At 42.4% G+C, this 7,692-nt stretch overlaps 1 long non-coding RNA gene across 1 annotated transcript; it reads right to left on the bottom strand.

Moving 5' to 3' along the window:
* Window positions 1-5,117: 5,117 nt before the first annotated feature.
* On the bottom strand, window positions 5,118-6,599 carry LOC125540907 (uncharacterized). Its single transcript, XR_007297405.2, has 2 exons — window positions 5,555-6,599; window positions 5,118-5,473 (listed from the first exon to the last, which is right to left on the bottom strand). It is a non-coding gene; the product is annotated as an uncharacterized LOC125540907 (long non-coding RNA).
* Window positions 6,600-7,692: the final 1,093 nt, after the last annotated feature.

Below are 7,692 nucleotides of genomic sequence, written 5' to 3'. Positions count from 1 at the left end.
TACTTCCTTACAACTTCCAGTGAGTCACACTTTCTTGTACTACAAATTTTCTGTTTTTGCCTACTAGCTAGCTACATGTTTTTGCTTACATATGCCCGCTTAATTAAGACATGCAAACGTGTGTGCATGCAGATTTCACTGGATCTTGTGTATCATTAAAGTTGACGCCGGAACAGTTGAAATACTGGACTCGCTACTCAAAGCAAATAGTGACTATAACATCTTGTTTGGGATAGTTAACAGGTTATTTCAATCATTATTAACTATATATCTCGGCCTATTTAGTTCGTCATTTCATGATATGAACTATTTAATAACCCCTTTATTCATTTTCTTTGTCGGCGGGCAGGGCTTGGGCAAGGTTCATCAGCGTCACGGAAGGCGAATGGAAACCAAAGCTGAAATGGTTTCGATCCAAGGTAAGTAATTAAGTAGTACTAGCTAGCTAGCTAGCTGCCATCTCTTTAATTATCATGCTTGATTAATTATTATCTGATCAAATTAAATTCCATTCTCGTAATAAAGGCCCTGAAGCAGGCGCAGGGGACTGATCTGTGTGCATTCTGCGTTTGCGAGAACACTCGCATGATGGCGTCCGAAAGGAGCAGATCTCAAAGACAGGAATGGGTACGCTTGTCAAAACACTATTCACAATTTTTACACCATTATCGATATCTAGTCACACAACTAATACACATGCATATTGATCTCCTTCTTAACAGTTCAAAGAGGTGCGGGACAAGCTCCTAGAAACGGAGCGCGTAGAAGCACTTCAAGAGGAAATAGCGGGATTTTTGCTCGACCAGGTCATAAATCCGAAGGGAGAATACTATTACCCGCTACCGCCCCCATCGACCAGGTCATGAAGCACTTCCAATTGTCATCGTGCTCCGAAGGCACCAATTAGGCTAATGCCACTGGCTCCGAAGGCAACATGCATATGTAGGAGAAATTGTATATAGCTATACATGTGTGTATGTGTGAATTAATATGGTTTGTGAGACATTGATGATATATATGATTGGTTCTACTAGAAATTCTATTTATATATATATATATACATAAACACTATTCTGATCACGGGATCAGAATAATATTCTGATCACAACCCGAACTTCCCGAGTAACGCGCCTGACCTTCCCCGAGTACTAGGTTGAACTTCAGCTAAAAGGTGTCCAAATGGGGCTTGCGATATACCGTTGGAAAGCTATGAACACCAGTATCATCACCTAAGTTAAATTTTTGGCAAAATGTAAGCGGTTTAAGAGCAGTTTTGAAAATCGTTTTTTCTTCACACAAAAAACGTGAATCGTATTTTCGATCGCATTTTTAAACCGTTTATCGGAATGAGGCAAATAATATGGCGTTGGAAAGCTGCGGCAAAATCGCTCCTTCCATATGTTGAAAGTTTTCTCTAATTCCCTATGGTTAAAGCGTAATTTGGAAAATCGTAAAATTTCACAAACCGAACAGCCGACTTCGTATTTTCGATGTCATTTCTAAACGGCTGATCCAATTGAGGCAAATGATATGGCATTGGAAAGCTTATAGAATTGCGCTAAGTTTTCATGTTAAAAGTTTTTTCTAATTTTCAATGGTTTAAAATTAATTTAGAAAATGATACAAGTTCCTCCGAGTTCGTATTTTTTGAGCTAATTTTTTAACCGTACGTCCAAATGCAGCAAATGATATGGCGTTGGAAAGCCTGAAGAAATGCGAAACTTTTCTGTATATATTGTTTCTCCTAATTCATTAAGGTTTTATGTCAGTTTTGAAAATGGCTAAAAACGTATTTTTGCCGTAATTTCTATAAATTTGATCGGAATGGGGCAAATAATATACCTTGAAAAGCTAAGGAAAATGCGAAACTTTTTCATGTTGATGGTTTTCTCTGATTCCCAGCCGTTTTCAAGTAATTTCGAAAACGGCGGGATCATTTGTTCTGCCTTTATTGCGAAACAGATCCGCGAAAAATGCATGGCGTGAAGTACCTGAACTTCTCGGCGCGTGTACCTGAACTTCACTCTGTTTTTTCACGTGATTTTTTTGCTCGTAGGTCTCCATCCACTGCTCGTAGCTCTCCATCCATTCACCGGAATTGAGCAAGCGATACACCGATGGAAAGCTGCTGTAAACACGCAACTTTCCCGTGTTGATCATTTTTTCATACTCGCAACGATTTTAAAAGTTTTTCATCTGAAATTCATTCAGCATAGTAGTTGAACTTCATGTTGTTTTCACGTTGAACTTCTGTGACGTATTTTTGTTTGTACGCGCGCCTGAACTTCTCTCTGTACGAACCCGACCTTCGGGCTATCTTCGCAACCGTGCCTTCTACCGCGAGTTTTTTTTGGTTAGTCGTGTTCCATGTGATGTAAGTGTAATCTTTAAACGATTTTTACTAACTAAATACTCGTTTTAGATAGGAATCTCGCTCATAGTCGTATTTTGCACTCGGGTCGTGAAGAACTCGCGTTTTTTGCGATTTTACTGCCTGAGTTGTTCGACCTGAACTTCCCATTGTGCTAGGTTGAACTTCCCGCAACATTGCCCAAATAGGGCTTGCTATATACCGTTGGAAAGCTATGGACACGAGTATCATGACCCAAGTTAAATTTTTCGCAAAATGTAAGCGGTTTAAGAGCAGTTTTGAAAATCGTTTGTTCACACAAAAAACGTGAATCGTAATTTCGATCGCATTTCTAAACCGTTTATCAGAATGAGGCAAGTAATATGGCGTTGGAAAACTGCTGCAATACCGCTTCTTCCACATGTTAAAAGTTTTTTCTAATTCCCTACGGTTAAAGAGTAATTTGAAAAAACGTAAAATTTCACAAACCGAACAGCCGTGTCCGTATTTTCGATGTCATTTCTAAATGGCTAATCCAATTGAGGCAAATGATATGGCGTTGGAAAGCTTATGAAATTGTTCTACTTTTTCATGTTGAGATATTTTTCTAATTGTAAATGGTTTAAAAGTGATTTATAAAACGGTCCAAGTTACACCGAGTGTGTATTTTTGAGCTAATTTTTTAACCGTACGTCCGAATGTAGCAAATGATATGGCGTTGGAAAGCTTGAGGAAATGCGAAACTTTTTGGTATATATTTTGTCTCCCAATTCCTTACTGTTTTATGTCAGTTTTGAAAATGGATAAAAACGTATTTTCGCCATAATTTCTACAAACTTTATCGGAATGGGGCTAATAATATACCACCGAAAAGCTACGGAAAATGCGGAACTTTTTCATGTTGTTGGTTTTCTCTAATTCCTAGCCGTTTTCAAGTAATTTTGAAAACGACGAGATCATTCGTTCTGCCTTTATCGCGAAACAGATTCTTCGGAAATGCATCGCGTGAAGAACCTGAACTTCTCGGCGTGCGCACCTGAACTTCACTCTGTTTTTTCATGTGATTTTTTTGCTCGTAGGTCTCCATCCACTGCTCGTAACTCTCCATCCACTCACCGGAATTGAGCAAATGACATACCGGTGGAAAGCTGCCGTAGACACGCAACTTTCCCGTGTTAATCGTTTTTTCATACGCGCGAAGATTGTAAAAGTTTTTCATCTGATATTCATTCAGTGTAGTAGTTGAATTTCCTTCTGTTTTCACGTTGAACTTATGTGACGTATTTTTTTTTGTAATTTCTCATCCATTTCGTCGGTGTTGCACAAATGATATTCCTTTTATACAAAGTTCTCTCACAATAATTTTTTTTAACTTTCTCCGACCAAGGACTTCAACTTATAGCAACAAAAAAATTGAACCTTGCCTTTATTTCATTTTTCTCATATTAATCTTTTAGTTTTCCATTCTTATATTTCTTGCCTGAAATGCATTCCGTGTACTAGTTGAACTTCCCGTTGTTTTCATGTTGAACTTCTGTCACGTATTTTTGTTCAACCTCTCTCACAAGAATTTTTGAACTTCTGAGGGCGAGCACTTGAACTTCTAGCAACAAAACTTTTAGCCTTTTTCCTTTTCATTCTTTTTTCATTGTGTATTTCAAACGTGAACTTCTGGTAGCTATCAATCTGAACTTCTCTCAGTTGCATGAAAATATCTGAGATTTTTATAGATATTGAACCGTTCTACCTTTTCTATTTTTGAACTTCATTGTGTATTTTTTAGAAATGTAATAAACATTGTACAACTTCTTGGTTTTTTCAAACTGAATTTCTTGATTTATTCTTTAGTAACGAGGAAAATCAAGCTTCTTTAAATTGAACTTCTCTATTTTTGTAATTTGGACTTCTTGACTTACTTATTTTAGTGATGGAAAAAATCATAATTTTGTCATCAATATTGAACCTCTGTGTTTCTCAAAATTGAACTTCTAGTGTTTATTTATTTATAAATGGTGATAATTCTTCTTTATTGAATTTTGAACTACTCTATTTTTTTAAACTTGAACTTCTTGCCTTTTATTTTTTTTGAACTTCCTGTTTCTTCCTTTAATAACGAGCAAAATCTGAATCTTGTATGAAAATCGAACTGCTCCTTTTTTTTAATTTGGACTTCTTGGTTTTTCTTTTAGTAACGGAAAAAACACTAGTTTTTTAATAAACATCAAACCGCTCTGTTCTTAAAATCTAAACTTCTAGGTTTTCTAGAATGGAGAAAATCCATTTTTATAAGTTTGTTTTGAGATGCTTTGTTTTTTTAATTTGACCTTCTTTTAGGTGTTGTAACAAACATTGAATTTCTTCGCCTTTAAGATTTGAACCTCTAAGCTTTTTCCTGAAAGAGGGAATTCTAGTTTTTTTTATAATTTTCAAAATGAACATTTTTTTTATTGATGAAGAGATGCACATGGAAATTGGAAGTAGGAGGAAGGGTAGCACATTGTTTCCGTCTTTTGTAGTACTGGATATATAAAAAATGTAGCAGTCTTTGTAGTACTGGATATATAAAAAATGTAGCATAGTAGGCATTTTATTTTTGACCACCACAAAGAACGTGCATGTATCACTGAAAGTTTGTCAGCATGGCAACCTTAGAATACACATGTTTTGTAGCGCTAGGGCATCCCTACTAATAGGTTCATAAAAACATTAGTCTGCTGAAAACATCAACATTGCTCTACTAGTTTTGAATACACAATTTTGTTCAATCAACACATTGGCCTGCTGAATATATGCAAATTGACCTGCTGAAAATATACACATTGGCCGGCTGAAATGGTGGTTGGCAAAATCTAACTGAAGTGCTGCCCAGGCCAGACGGAGACAAGAAGCACGCGTGCACGATGCTGCATGGAATGGCGGCAGGGATTGGGGGAGGTGGCTCCCGGTGATGTGTCTGCCCAGGTTTTTGTGTGTTGGGAGTGCACACCCGGCACCTTACCACGCGGGTGGATGCATGGGGGCGTCCATGGCGGAGCACGTTCAATGGCAGCAGCGGAGACGACCACAGACTCGGTGTGGTGGCGCGCAGGAGCATGAACGGCGGCGCTCGTCACAGGCCTGTCTCTTCGGAGGGATCCAGGGGGCAATATGGTTTGAGGCTAAGGGAGGCCATCTCAATAGTACACAGGATGTAAGATCGCATACCCATGATTTGCATCCCAAAAACAACACAAAGATCACACACCTCGTTGCTGAACTCTGACATTCTTTCTGCACCTTATGTGACCTTCTCCCTGCCGTTATGCTGACCTTCTCCCTTCCTCTGTGGTGACCTTCTTCCTCCACAACGGAAAAAAAAGAAATCAAGTTCTTTCACCTAATGAACAAAATTTTCTTCAATCAGTAACTAAAAATGGGGTAACGAAAAATCTGCACAATCATTTTTACAAATATTGCCAAAGGTTGGAGGCAGCTTGAGACCATAGTAGGGATCAGAAGCCCATCATCTAACTTCTTTTTAGGCATCAGCAAAATGACAGAGCAAAATAACACGGTATGCAATCAAAATTATCTTATCGAAGAAGAAAGATATGGGCCTCATCCGGTTTGCTGCAACAGTGGGATTCGCAGGGGGGCTGAGGCATTGAACGTCTTGCTGCTGCATCGTTGAACGGCCGAAGGTGGTGGTGGCGAACGACCTGAGTGCTGCGGCGCTCGATGCGGTGGTGGCAAGATGCAGGGGCGGCGCTCGATGGGACGCAGCCAGGAGGAGGACGGCGCATAGACAGAATGGATCGTCCATGGGGGAGGAGGCTCACCGGCCGTGGGGGAGAGGAGGCACGATGTCCATGGGAAAGGAATACCACAGATGGGGGACGAGGCGTGCCACTGTTGAGGGAGGAGGCCCGCCGGCCGGGAGGGAGGATGGGAGAAGGTTGGCCGGCCGGGAGGGGGTGGGTTGGGGCGGGGAAGGTGGGACAGTGCCCTGGGCGAGGAGGCACGCGGCGGCGAGATCCAGGGAGGGCGGCGGTGGCGGCGAGATGCAGGGCGGCGGCGCGTTGTCGGGTGAAGGCGCGGCGGCGGCTAGAAGCAGGAGGCGGTGGGAGGCGATCTGGGGAGGGAGAGAGGCGCGCCGGGGCCGGGGAGACGGCGGCGAGAGGCGCTGGATCCAGGGGAAGGAGGCGATGTCGCGGTGGATCACAGGGGATCGGGGGAGAGGTTAGGGACGAGCGGTCGTGGGGTAGGAATGTTTTTTCGCAGCGGGTTGGGGAGTTCGGGAACCACCCGATCGCTATATAGGGCTCCGTGATCCAAATAACTATTCTGATCCCATGATCAGAATAGTGCTACTATATATATATCCTTCCATTCCAAAATAGATGACCCAACTTTATACTAACCTTGTATTAAAATTAGTATAAAGTTGAGTCATCTATTTTAGAACGGAGGAAGTATAATCCATCTCTGACCGAACAGAAGAACAAAAACATACCGCGGCGCCATCCCCATCATAGGACGCCGCCAGTCATGTAGACGAAATAAAGACAGAGTCTCAACTCTCAAGATCTGACTCTAGTGAAGCTCCAGAGACGCCGTCTATCAATGTCAACAAGACGGAAACATATTATTTCTTGTTGCCGATGACGCCATCCAGCAATCGGGGATTACAAAACCACCCCAAACTGTGGTTCCCCCACATCGCGGGAGGCCAGACGAACCGGCGGCGGTGGAAGACGGTAATAGTAAAAAATCGATAACAAGACTACAAGAGAAGACTATGCATCTACATGCTGACCGATGCGAATTAGAAACTGATGGATTGATCCAGGAAGAATAAATCTATCGGACTGGATCAAATCATCAGCAAACCTAGCATGTCCCTCTACCCCGCCGTGGTGCCACTCCGCCACGAGGATCACGAAGATGCCGCCAAACCAGCACCCGAAGAAGAGGGCCAGCAGCGACAGGGCGATCAGGGCGGCGTTCGTCGACGCCGGATGGGACTCTTCCAGCAGCGCCGCAGCGTGCCCGAAGACGAACATGAACGCGAAGAAGGCAAAACCCATCAGGGAAGTCAACATATGCCTGCTACACTCGTTGGGCTCCGCCTCCCCGGCGTCAGGGTTCTCGACGTCGACCATCGAGCGGGAGATATCGCCGCCTCGTCGACGATATTCCTGTATATATGTAGTTAACGTGCCGTGTGTCCGTGTCTACGTGCGTTCTTGCGTACATATCTCCGGCCGTACGTATACGCTTGATATAGTCCGGCCGGTCGGCTACACTGATTGGTTACGATTTGCAGTGTTCCGGTCGGTTTCAGGATCGAAGAGAGGACGGCC

The sequence above is a fragment of the Triticum urartu genome, chromosome 2A (assembly GCF_056163025.1).
Source record: "Triticum urartu cultivar PI428250 chromosome 2A, HENAU_Tu73, whole genome shotgun sequence".
Taxonomy (NCBI): domain Eukaryota; kingdom Viridiplantae; phylum Streptophyta; class Magnoliopsida; order Poales; family Poaceae; genus Triticum; species Triticum urartu.
Note: the sequence above shows the minus strand (reverse complement) of the source record. Positions and strands in the feature narration are given on the sequence as shown.